The sequence below is a fragment of the Eleutherodactylus coqui genome, chromosome 4 (assembly GCF_035609145.1).
Source record: "Eleutherodactylus coqui strain aEleCoq1 chromosome 4, aEleCoq1.hap1, whole genome shotgun sequence".
In the NCBI taxonomy this organism is placed as follows: Eukaryota; Metazoa; Chordata; class Amphibia; order Anura; family Eleutherodactylidae; genus Eleutherodactylus; species Eleutherodactylus coqui.
In genome coordinates this window covers 121,418,365-121,430,726 of record NC_089840.1, presented here as the reverse complement: position 1 = coordinate 121,430,726, position 12,362 = coordinate 121,418,365, and the positions used below count along the sequence as shown (strand labels likewise).

Here is a 12,362-nt window from a genome sequence, read left to right as displayed (position 1 = left end):
ATTGACTTCCTATGAAACTGAGCAAAGGGTAGTGTGCTTTATACCGTAATCAAATAAGAGTGGGAGGGTCGCTGTGGAGCAATGCGGACCCATCTACAGGTAATAAATGCTAGCAGTCCTCACACATGTACATGCAGTCCCTCCTTGTAGGAGTACATATGAAGTTGTCTGACTCCTTGCACAATGTACAATCCCTACATGGAGTATTTCCAGCGCCACACAGGTTAATTAGCTGCCTTTTTTCCCTTTCAACCTCCTCTCCCACAATCCTTTGACAATGATGTCATGGTGAACCCTGAGGGGGTGGAGGATTTAATTCTTCCTCTAGCACACAGCTGCCCCTCCTTCCTTCAGTGAAGCCTGCAGTCTAGAGAGTAGGGAGTGGGAGCTGCCTGTCACTTCCACCGCTCACACAGTCAAGCCCAAGACACTGCAGTCCTTCCACAGGAGGTAAGCTGCTGCTGCTGGGGTCTTACTAAGGTGAGAGCCCCTGTGCCCCCACAGTAGGGGGTGACTGCCAAGTGTCATCTAACCTCTGCTGAGCCACAGGGGCACGTACCACACCTCTACAGGAGGAGATGAAGTCTACACAACACTCATTTGTTAGACATTGCTGCTGTTTATGTCTTGTGCTGCTGTGTTCAGTCTGGATCTACTTTATACAAGTTTGTGGGTCCTTTCTCTATAGGTTTCATTGTAAAATCTTAGAATGGTGTGCCTACAGGAGGAGTAGCAGTTGGCATTTATTTCTTAGTATCTACAGGTTATTGTGTCTGTGTACAATGTGTTTACATAATAGATACATTGTATCGATGTGTAAACAAGGAGACTTCACATCTACACTACTGTTAATGGGGAATTGTTCGAGGTATGTAGCATAAAATATACTACCTGCACTTTCTACTTAGAATTGTTTTTTTTGTGTGTGTTTGTTTTTTTTTTTTTATATATATATATTTTTATTATGGTTTAACAAATGTGTTATGTATCTGATGTTTTTTGTGCTCTTTTTGATCTATTTAATCACTTGCTGCTTCACAGATCAATGTGACACTTTGGAGCAGTATATAGACTGTGACACACACACCCTTAAGAAAAGACTAGTGTTTATCTGAAACCAGTTTGCCTTGTGGTGGAGGAGAGAGGGACAGGAGTGTCCTGTATGGAGGTGGCATCCAGGGTGATGGTAGAGGGGTGGGGAAGTGGGTGGTAAAAGAGCAGGAGGAATGAGGGTGTGAGTTGTTCTGTAGAGACTATCAGCTTGGGAAGCTCTCAGTTTCCATGGAAACCAGTTTAAATAAGTTTTGCCACCTAGATCTCCTTATTGTCTACACATTTAATGGTTAATGATGCAGAGAGATTGTATTGTAAGGCGAACGATTCTGCCTCCCTCTGCTGTTTTTTAGCTTCCATTATAACTTTGTGCAATATGTAATTATTGGACTATTAGGTATACGTCTAACTACTTTTTATATTTAATTTATTGCTACATAACCCATCACGCTCTGCTTTTTGGCTCTGTGTGTGTAAATAACCAAAAGCTAAGGGGATAGTCCCAACTTGGGAACCCCAATCCTATGTGCTGTAAATGGGAAGGTAAAGCACTTGCCCATTATATGCCAATTTTAAACAATGCTCCATTGTCTTGAAAAGCTGCAGTGTTCTGTCAGGTTGTTTACTGCTCGTTGCTAGGGGAACCAACCACCTCAACTGTGGAGCTGAGATGGCCGGCGCTTGCGCACTGCTGACTGCAAATGCTGTGCTGGGTGACTGGGATCTCTGGAGCGCATGCGCAGTCGCACTCGGCCACCAGCTACCACTGCATTCTACTTTCTTTTTGTAGAAGGCCTTCTGGGTAGCGCAAACAACTTCACACTTGCAGAGCATTGGAACGGTTCCTGAGATGGGTATAGCCCTTTAACAGTTTCTTTCCCACCACCCATCCCAAACTTTGCATCGATGGTGGGTTGGTACCAACTTTTGAGATTTTTTTTTTTTTTTTTCAAGTAACCAGCGGCCTAGTATTAGTGGGTAGAGTTGCAGTAGTGACTAGGACACCCAGGTTTCACAGTCCAATTGAGTAACAAAGCCCCACCTGATGAAGAATGAGATGAGTTTGAGACAATGTACAGGCAAACCTGAATATTCACATTTTGCCTAGAGAGTTTAAATACATCTATAGTATTTAATGTCTCTGCTGAAAAGAGGTCACAAATATGAATATCGCCAGCAATGTACGTTGTTCTCTCTAGCCCATAGACTACATAGTTACTGCTTCTAGATTCTTATTTTTGTATTTGAAGGCCTAACAATCTTCCCTGAGGAACCAGGATGTAGAATTGTCCCGTGACTGAACTGTTTGAATGGAGGTTAATGACAAACTGCTGGAGAATGTAATTTACGTACATAACAAGGAATGGTTGCATTTATACGTATGTCAGCTGGCGTCTCATGGATAGTGGAGCCAATTATTGTTGCTCATATCAGTGACTGCCATCTTGTTGTGTTTATAGGTTGCTGCCATTTTCATGATGTGTCATCCATACTGCATCACTTCTGATTTCTAAAGCTATCTGGCAGGTGTATTAGTAGTTTTGGTTCTCTTCTGCGAACTTACTGTAAGGCCCGGGGGAGGTTCTGTCACAGATCTGGCTGCGAATACCAGAAGGAAAAGTGATGCATGTAACACTTTTTTTTTTTTTTTCCTCTTTTCTTCTATCTAAGAGCCGGCCAGCTAGGCGGAAAGCTGGTGGCCCCATTATAGTCAATGGGGTCGTCCTGGCGCGGTGTGGTTTCATCCAGAGATGAAACAGTTCAGCTGTGAGGATTCCCTTTTCCTGCTCCCCGAACAAAGAAGGAAAACGGAAATCCCACCGCAAATGTGAAACCATCCTAAGTGTTTCTTTAGAGTTCGGAATATGGCCGCCTTCAGTGTAATGGTTTCGGGCATTCAGCAGGAGAAAACCTGTAGCAATTGCGCTGTAAACCCATAAGGCCACTATCATATTTTTTTTCTTTCTAAACAGCGTTTTAGCGAGCATTTGAAACTCCCACTAAAACCGCTCTGAGCTTCCATTAATTTCAGTGGGGCTTCTCAGACAAGCATAGCGCTGCATTTCCAATGTTGCGCTAAACGAATGCTGTTCTATTTTAGTGCGTTTGCAGCGCTCTTTAACATGCATCACCCATTGCAGTGATGGTGCGCATTAAAATCACTGTTGACCACGTTTTAAAAACACCTACGGGTACCTTCTCACAGGGCAGAATCGAAGGCATTTCGTAACGGAATACAGCCAGCAATTTCACAGGAAATCTACATAGTTTAGGTACGGATTTGGCAGTGTTCTTAATTGCAGATCAGTTGTGAAATTTAACCCTTGTATTTCCAGGGTTAAATTCCTCAACCCCATTTTGCCGCAGAAATACACGGTATGTGTATTTGTTGTTGGAAAATCTTTGCACCGTGTGGAGGAGATTCTGGAAATCTCTTCCATTGCCTGTACTTGAATCCTTTTGGAACTTCCACAGTGATTCCAAGAGTGGAAATTCTGCAGTGTTTATTGCCTGTGTGAAAGGAGCCTAAAACGTGCCTATTTGGCAGCAGTTTGGTGGCCATGAGCTTCCTGTCGTGGGGCAGTGCCTCCTGATCACGTTCTGCTTTTCATACCTGCTTCTTGTTTATATGTCCACTGTTGCTACTGTCTGAACTTCTGGACATTCCATAAATGTCCAGTGTTTGACTTTTTTTTGTGTGTGTGTGTGTCCACTGAGTGTGGTGATACTTCAACAGGTTATTGTGACTGTAATGGTCATCACTTCACAGGTAATCAATTATATTACAACTATTGAGCTGCAGACATGAATTAGAATGATTGATAAACTATGTGTTTATAAAAAATAAAAAAACATAAGAAATTGCGCACACGTTCCCACAGAGCAGGTGGAGTAGGGAACAGGAGTCCTGTTAATTTCCAGATTAGTCTACATACAATATGCTTCACCACTCCACATAGGAATCAAATCGATGTGCGACCTCCTAGAATCACTTTTGCTTGCTTCCGTTGTGGCTGGTTTCGTTTGTTTTTTTCTGTTTCATTTTGGATGGAAAAATATTGCAGACTGCGCTATTTTTCCATCCAAAAAAAACCGGAAACCTAACAGAACGGAAGCAGTCTAAAGCCTTACTATATGCCAAAAACGGAGCAAAGAAAGAAACCCTGAACTGAGCCCTAATGGAGGTGTGAAAGCGGCCTAAATGGACCCTTAAGTTGGCTTCACACAGACGTACTTGCGCACATAAAATCCGGAGAACAGAACCCATTGATGTCAAAGCGTTTGTTCACATTTCCGTTTTTTGGCGCACATTACAATCATGCAAAAAAAGATAGAATGTTTCATCTTTCTGCGGTTTTTTGCACCAAAGGTCCCCATAGAAGTCGTCAAAGGGTGTGGAAATGGACAACCATAAATGCATAGTACTCCACTTTTCTTCAGCATTCACTGTTGATTTACCACTTTAGTTGCAGTTCTTTGTATGTCATGTGACTGCTTCAGTTCCCAATGCAAACCTTGATCTTTCTCTGTGCAGGCATGGTGGCTAAAGTGGCTTTAATGAAGTTCACTAAGAGTAGTAGTAATGTTTGCTGCTTTGTTCACTCCATGTTGTATGTAGCACAAGCCGTGCTTTGCACCCACAAGTACTTTTGTTTGACTTAACTTTGTATCAGTGTTGGACCTTGTACATCATTACACTGGGCTGCAGACAACCGGGTCAGATTCCAAATGCGGGATCCCACAGCGGAATCTGACCCTACGCCCCCCCCCCCCAACACACACCCGATACTGGTTGTCTTATTTGTGCTGCATATGGTCTGTATGGCTCGCTGTCTGGCTTCCACAGCACGGATTTTCCAACGCCATTGCTAGGCAATAACGCAGAATCCGTGACCTGTTGCAGACGGGCCATTGGTCAGACTGCTTTCAATGACTTTGATAGAAGCCATCCATGTGGACACTGCACTAACATAGCGCATGTTGGGATTTTTATTTTGTTTTGTTTTTTAAATGTATTTCTTTCCTTCGCAAGCAAAAAATCTGAATTGATTTCCACTCCTGTGCAGGAAAAAGCTCTTTTCCATAGCATGCTATGGAAGGTATTTGCTGCAGGACCTGGAGGCGGACGCCGGCTCCAGATTCTGCAATGGAAATCCAGCTGTGTGCAGGCAGCAGAATGCAGTTTTTTGTTTCTTAACTATAGAAATCTGGTGATTATGGAAAGCATGACATAATGAATAGAAATGAGCGAGCGTACTTGGTAAGGACAGATACTCGAGCGAGTATCGTCCTTACCGAGTGCCTGCTCGCCCGCAAAGATTCGGGTGCCGGCAGGGGTGAGCGCTGTGTTGCGGGAGTGAGTCGGGGAGAGAGACGGCACCCAAATCTTTGCAGGCGAGCAGGCAGGTACTCGAAAAGAACGATACTCGCTCGAGTATCTGTCCTTGCCGAGTACACTTGATCATCTCTAATAATAAACCTTAGCAGATCGCAACAAGACTAAAAAATACATGGAGAAAACTAATGGAAAATTTGCCCCTCTTCCATGTTTTAGACCCACCACTCGTGGCTAGTAGAAACACGGAATGTATTTGCTCAGTCATCAGCGGCTGAACGATGGATTTTAAATGAGCTAAAATCCATCGTTCAAACGAAAAGCGTATGATGCCCGCCTTCACATGTAACGGTTCTCACTCATTTTCGGCCGCTTGGACAAATTTTGAGCAATAATCATTGCGTGTAAAAGTGCCTTTAGCGGCAGTGTCTATAATCAGTGATATGTAGAAGCTGCAGGAGACGAATGGTGTATAACTTTCAATGAATCCCTACTGCAAATAATGATTCAGTTCAAACATGTATTTAAGTGGAGAGAACTTTGCCCCAGAGGTGTCAATAGGTGATCTTGGTTGGAGAGCTGTTAACCGTCTAAATGTCTGTCACTTCTGACAGTGGCATTTAAAAACTCTATTGACTGGGGGTCCAAAACGGCTCCTGCAGTTGCCATGGCAACCAGGGCCTTCTGAAAGTCCCCAGGGCTGTCACTGCAGATTGCCTATCAGCTCGTGGTATAATGTAATACTATGTTATTACATTATACTGCAGGAGCGATCAAACCATTGCAAGTTCTTTTCTTCTGCGGGGATTAAAAAAAACTTTTATTAATCATTAAAAAAATTAAAGACAATAGGTTTTGCATCTGGGGGTCACCCAGATTCATATGTACTCCAAAATGGTTCCAATAGAAACTACAGGATGTCGCTGACAGCTACGTTGATGGATAAATAAGGGCTCTTCCACACTTAAAACATCGGAAATGAGAATGAAACCATTGAAAATCGTGGGTTTCAAAATCATTCGTTTTCACTCAGTCTTGCATCGCAGGAAAATCTATCACCAGTGTAGAAGAGCCCTAAGGCCTCCCTCACACAGTTTTTGTACAGCATTTAGTGCCTCATTTTCAGCCCTGTGCTAAACGCTGTACAATGCACCCATTCATCTCAATGGGGCTGCTTACACAAGGCTGAAAACGCAGCGTCTTCAACACTGCGCTTTGATAGCGATGCATGTTCTATCTTTGGACGTTTTCAGCCCTGTTTCGCCCATTGAAATGGGCAGTGGTTTTAGCACTGCTGAAAACGCGACAAAACTTGGTGCCGCGTTTTTGACAGCGTTAACGGCACATCGATTTTCGGGAGTAGGGCTTGCAATATAAGCCCTACCCCAAAAATCAGTCCTACCTACAATAGAGGGGGGGGGGGGGAAGCAATACTCACCTAGCAGCTGCTGTGCGGGTCCTGGCCCCTCATCCCTGCCGCTGCTCTAGGCTTCCCCTGCACTGACAGATCTATTGCTGTAAACCAGGTTTGAGAACCCTGCACCACAGCATGATGCCACAGCTATTGTTTTTTTTTTTTTTTGACCTGACAGCTCAATGTTCATGGTACGGAATTCTACTGCAGAATTCCGCAGCGTGAAAGGAACAGCGGCATACTCTAATTGCCGTGGAAAAACACGCAGCTGGCTTCATTGTAGTCAATGGAAGCTGGTCGTCGCACTATACTTCCACTGTGAGCACAGCGGAAGTATCACGTGATGACGTGTCCTCGCCCTCCACCGGCCATATCATCACGCACTGCTGGCGTGTCACGTGCTGTACGGCGCATGAACGCCGGCTCAGCAGTCGGGACGCACACGGCGGATCCGGAGAGGTGAGTATGGGGTCTTTGGGGGGTGTCGTCACAGACTTCGCTGGTATATTGCGCTGGCGGAGTCCATCACAACCGTGGGCATGAGGCCTAAGGTTCATGCTGCTACCCATGAAAACCGATTTTGTTTCTTTTGCCTCAGGTTTGCACTTGTTGATGAATACAAGGATTTCAATCTACGTGTTCACCTAGTTGATATGACTTAAATAAGTCATGCAGTTTCATAGTTTTAATGAAGATGAGGTGCAGGTGGTTTATCTGGTTCCTCCGGACTTGGCTGTCCTGGATCGATGTCGCACCACACCTCCTCTTCCATATATAACACAAGTGTCTCTTGGGTCTGACATGACCATTTGGCTGTGCAGAGTCCTAGCTAGACTTTCCTTCATCCTAGAAAAAGATGGTCTGCTCCTCTATCCGCTCCTCTATCCATGTATATAAATGCCCTGATCAAGGCAGAATGGCGTGTTAGCGCTCAGGATGCCTCATCAGTCACTCCTCTCTAGGACAGGAGACATGTACTGTAGTTAGTAGCCTTAGCACCCCTATTTATACAATTGTACAATCTGTAAATGGGGGTCTCATTTAGAAGGCTTGCAAAGATGTGGGTGCTGGAAAAGTTTGACTTAACTGTGAAACCTTAATGTGTTTATCTCCTCCCCCCCCCCCCCCCACCCCACCCCACTCTGGATTCCGCAGCATAGCACGCTGTGATTTTTGTGCGTGCTCCAGATGGATGGCTTCCATTGAAGTCAATAAACCGTCCGTCCCATGGCCCTTCCGCAAAAATTATTGCAGAAAGGTTGCGAGATCCGCGTCATCGCCTAGCAACGTCACGCCCTATTCTGTACTGCGCATGGAATGCCTCCACCCTGAGGGTCCCAGATGGCTCGTATTTCCCTTCGTGGAAATATACGATCTCACCTGGAGGAAGTAGAATCTTCTTTACTCCACAGTAACAGAGTACACAGGTAATCCCTCCTGAGAGCAATAAGGATATTGATGCAACACGTTTCGACCACTAAATTGATCAAGCTTGATCTTCTAGGAGATCTTCTAGTGATTTACTGGCCATCTGGGACCCTAAGGGTGGAGGGATTTCCCCTGTATTCACATTGGGGAACCTCCCTCTTTCAGAGTGAGTACCCTGACTATCAGTTTGTTCTTATGTGAAGCGCACTGGTATTTTGGGGGTTCTCGCTTTTCGTGCATGTGCTGCTCTCCTACTTCGGTTGATTATAAGAGGATGCAGGAATTCTCAGTGTTTACATCAGATCCATCCAGCCGCTGTCCGTTTCCTTACTCGTTTTTTCATATTGGGTAGACATAGCCAGCGAGTTATGTGATGCAAAACTGTTGATTGGTTTAAGTGACTCTCCTCCATTCCGGTGTGATATTTTATGCGGTGACCATCATATTGCTCCCTTCTTATATGAATTTATTGGTGAAAAGAACCCATTCGCCATCTGCAGGAAAAACTCCTCCTGTATTGGCACAAGAGGAAGGTGCAGGACTCCTAAATCGCCAAAGAGGATTCCTATGTCGTACACCACACCCTCTGGTCCTGAAACGGGTATAAACTTCCTGTATTAGTTTTGCATGGTATTGCAATGTCTGTCAACCGTGCCACGCACAAGCCCTCTGTGTATTTAACGTCGAAGCATATTTTCAATTAACTACAACCATGTTGAACTCTTCATAGTGCTTTTAGCTCTCCACTTGGCTCTTTGAATGAAGCTTTTGCATTAAGCAAAAGCCTCTAAATTTGTTTATTTCCGAGTGATTGTGCATTCATAAATGTGAAGCCTCCAATATCCTTCAGTAGAATGCATATAGTCTAATATCTGGTTGACATACTGTGTATAGAGCGAAAAATTGTTTTTGTGACTCCCCCCTCCCCTCTAGGTCTGTTTGTTACAGAACACCAGTATAGTGTTTTTGTGTTGGATCCCTTTGAACAGTATAGAAACTAGTTATCTAATGAAACTAAACGGTAAATTCATCTGTTCAATTAATAGTGCAATCATGCATGAATAGCTTGGATTCATCATAAAAGGCACTTTGTAGTGAATGAGTAATGCAATATAATATATATTTAGCTAAAACCCCACCTATTAGCGCTTATTTGGGCACAATGTTTCACAAGTACTTTCTTGTCCCCAGCCATGTTATTGCTTAAGCCGGAGTTCTCGAGAGCAAGAAATGTGTCCAAACAAGGACCTTACCAAGTCCCATCATAGACAAGCCACTCTGGCCTTTGCCAAGGTATTGGGAGACATGGCTACCAAACCGAATCTCTGTCTCGGGTGAAGAACAGCCTAGTTACAGCTAACTTTCACAGCTAGTCTTGCCATCCCATTTTTTGAAAGTAATTTGCTTTTGTAAAAGGGGAAACCTTAGTGACAGAAAAACATGTGCTCCTTTATAGCATGCATATCCTGAAGCACTTTAACAATTGTCATCCATGTGGGACTTACAATCCAACTTCACCTGTTAGTATGTTTTTGGAGTGTGGGAGGAAACCCAGGGAGAACATACAAACTCCATACAGATCTTTGTGGTCAGATTTGAACCCAGGGCTCCAGCAATATAAGTAAAGTGTTAATCACGATGCTGTCCATGCAAACGTCAGTTTATTTTCCTTCCACTAAGGTTACCTACAACTCGGCCCAATATCGGACTTGCCAGCGTGCGTCTTGCATGCCAATGCAAGATGTTTTTCTGGCAAGAACTCCTCCCATCGCTTCTGTGAAGTAGCGATCCTCTGTCGTGGCTTTCAGGCGTGTTAAAGGATCGGCAAGTGTTTCCCATTGCTTTCAATGGGAAACCTCACACTGCACTCCTGTGCACGCTGTACGATGTTTTACTCTCCCACTGAAAACAATGGGCGATTCATTCCGAGGAACGTGAAAAGATAAAACATGCCATATTTTATTTTTTCTATTGATGGCTCCAAATAACCATCTCTCATCCATTTGGATCAACACTGTGGAATGTGTATATTAAAAGGAGACCTCCGCTGAAAGCATGTGGCATCCTTCTTTTTTAGTGGTTCACCTTGACTGCTCCCTTTACCATGACTTGTGTTTGCCAGGATTGGGAATGCTATAAAACTAAAATGAGTTGCAGCATCAAAAAAAAATTGTGTGACCGTGCGGCCGCCCTTCACCGATACAGTAGTTCTCGTGTGGTTGACCCTTCTCTCCTTTGCAGCTTATTTTTTTGCCTTAGCTCGATTATAAACGACCCTCGCATTCACTGCTTTTTACCGCAATTGGTGAAGCATGCTGCACTAACCACAGTACAATGCTGTTATTGATTTCAATGGGGCCTTGCAGACCAGTGCTTGAAACGCTGCGATTTTCAAACACCCCACAATGATGGGGTGTGTTTTTTTTCAAAACTCTGTCAAATGCTGTACCATGCATTCAGAAACGCCACTCGAAATCGCAGTAAAATGCCACGTGTGAGTGGTCTAATTCTGTTGGGAACACAACAGTTTCTCGCAGACTAGGCAGGTGATGATAATGCCGACTTTGTTAAAAAACATGATTTTAATTTAGAAACTGGTTAATAGAATCCATTTGTGTAAAAGTCAAATATTTTGCTTAAAAAATGCATCTCTTCCATTCATGGACTACAACCTGAAGTGAGCATTGTCTTCTAACTTAACATCTCTGCTGTGCAGCTCCGGGCCGGTCTGTTTTATTTTTTTTCCCTCACAGGCCCAACATCTCAGCATTGTTCTGGAGAATTGCTGGGATCGTTTATCTTGGAGGATAACTAAATTCCTCTTCGAGTATCTTCACCAAGAGGTATCCTACAATGGAGACATTGCATTGAAACTTAGTTTTGTTTCAGTTGTGCCTCTTGCACATGACTGTTGGTCAACCGCCAAGTTCTACGTAATCATATGGCACTCCTATAATTATAGGGGGTCTATAATACCGCCATTTGTCTCTGCTTTCATGCAGAATCCAAAAGGCAAAACATGCAACATGAACGTTGTATGTAACCTTACATAGGTGTTCCTGTCTAGAAGCAATGCCTTAATACTGTGCAGCAAATAACCCCACATTAAATGGTGGCACATGGGAGGACCTACTGTTCCATAATACAGAGCTGCAAGAACTTTGCATCTGTATATCATCTTTTGTGTCAACCCCCCTATTCTGCACCATGAAGATGTTTGAGACCCCCTATAGAACTCTATGGGACTAAATTGTACCTCGCTGTTCAGTTTCAGGTCCTTATTCCTTGTGGATTTATATGCAATGTGGCATGCCATATCACAAGTTGCAATTACTGTAGTATTCCCCCCTAGAAGCAGAATAGGGTGTCAAATGATGGCACCACGCTGTAGCACATGGAGTGCCCGTGGCTCTGTGTTCTGCAATCTGGTCAGATTTCCCTAACGATATAAACACACAAAAAAATTTCCTGTGTGACTACATTCATCTGCTGTTAGTCAAATCCTGAAGGTGACTCACAAATTTAAGAGCCAGCTCAAGAAGTTTCCATAACAACCAACAAGTCCTTCCAAGTCCATTCAACAGTTTTTTTGTTTTTTTTTTCCCCTCTATCCAGGTAAAGTTGTATTGTAAAATGCTATCACCTCATCTATACTTAGAACAGATTTTAGGTCGTTTCCTGGAAGATGACATGTAGGCTTGGAAAGAGGTCCCTCATGGAATTTCATTTTCACAAACTGTTCTAGAATACACTTGAACATACCGAAGAAATTAAAAAAAAAAAAAGATTGCATTGCTTTGAGCCCCCTATAGATTTTCTAGTGCCCACCTAATGTATAAGGAACAAAAATAGACATCTATAGGAAAACGACTTAAAATGTTAGGCACCCCTTCAAAATTTTGCTGCATAGGCAATTGGGCTTCTGTTGTTCTTCAAAGCCATTCTTAAATATGTTGCAATGTCACTATTAATCTTGGCTGGAACGCCTCATATAGGACGTGGTTGTCTGTGGCTATATTTAAGTTTTGGTGTGGTCTCTGAAGGTTGCCAATACTACTGCAGGAACTATCCTTGAATCTTCCTTCGGCTTTTATTTTTTGTCCCTACTCACGGTGCCATTCATGTCCATGC

The 12,362-nt window shown here is 43.6% G+C and overlaps 1 protein-coding gene across 1 annotated transcript in view; it reads left to right on the top strand.

Annotated features, from left to right (window-relative positions):
* Positions 1-295: 295 nt before the first annotated feature.
* RHOC (ras homolog family member C) overlaps positions 296-12,362 on the top strand; it is a 45,383-nt gene continuing 33,316 nt past the window's right edge. Inside the window, exon 1 of the mRNA XM_066600051.1 lies at positions 296-450. The gene's annotated coding sequence lies outside the window, so the exon portion shown is untranslated. The remainder of the gene's footprint in view (positions 451-12,362) is intronic.